The following is a 927-nucleotide window of genomic DNA, read 5'->3' on the forward strand; positions in this document are numbered from 1 at the left end:
GGGGGGCAGAAGGTGAGAGGCCCCCTCGCTGGCGGGCACCTCTGGGGTAGGTGACCACTTGTTGGGGGTGCATGTGTCTTTGCTTGGGGGCAGGCAGGAGGCTCAGCTACTTTGGGGCCAGCCTAGGCCAGGATCAGTCCACGAGAGCCTGGCAGTGTCTCGGGAAAGCCAGAGTCCCAGTGCCCAGTGCTGCCACGTAAGGCCCAGCCTGGTGTACACCAAGTATTGGCTCCCCGAGGTAGGAAAACAAGGCTGCCCAGCTCATGGCGGCCCTGACAGGGATCCTGCAGGGCTGATCAGGGCCTCCAACCCAAGGGCTGAGGAGAAAAGAGACCCCACCCCAACACACGCACAGCCCCACGGGAGAGAGGCCCTCTCCTGCTGGAGTTTCTAAGTGTTTGGTAAAGTAGTGGAGAGAGTGGCAGCCCTAAATGTTCATTTTCTGCAATTCTTTGATATGTCAGTCTGAAAGTGTTGCTAACAAAGTAGGTTATGCATTATAGTGGAGGTGGGTGGGTGGGTTGCAACCTTTGAAATATTTCTAAAGAACAAACACACTAAAAAGACAATTTCAAACAAAGTTCCACAGACCTGAGAGAGGTGGAAGTTAGGCAAGAGTTATACAGAGTGGAGCCTACTCCATGAGGATTCCTCACACATTTAAATTTTTGAGTCTACCAAATGCATTCATGAATAGTCTCTTGAGGAATTTCTAATACCTGAGGCTTTTCTTCTTTTTGTGGTACTGTGATGAAGAGATGGGTTGTGTGGAATGTGTTGGTCGTGGAGGATGATTTTAAGTTCAGGCTGGATTCTTCCCTGTGGTAAGGTGAAATATATTTTATCTTGCTTTTCCAGTTATGACAAATTTGTAAGTCAGTGGAACAGGACTGATTATCTGAGACCTTACAAAAGCCAAAGTTATGT

The 927-nt window shown here is 49.1% G+C and overlaps 1 pseudogene; it reads right to left on the reverse strand.

Moving 5' to 3' along the window:
- Positions 1-227: 227 nt before the first annotated feature.
- On the reverse strand, positions 228-373 carry LOC130842793 (small Cajal body-specific RNA 20; annotated as a pseudogene).
- Positions 374-927: the final 554 nt, after the last annotated feature.

Source organism: Hippopotamus amphibius, chromosome X (assembly GCF_030028045.1).
Source record: "Hippopotamus amphibius kiboko isolate mHipAmp2 chromosome X, mHipAmp2.hap2, whole genome shotgun sequence".
In the NCBI taxonomy this organism is placed as follows: domain Eukaryota; kingdom Metazoa; phylum Chordata; class Mammalia; order Artiodactyla; family Hippopotamidae; genus Hippopotamus; species Hippopotamus amphibius.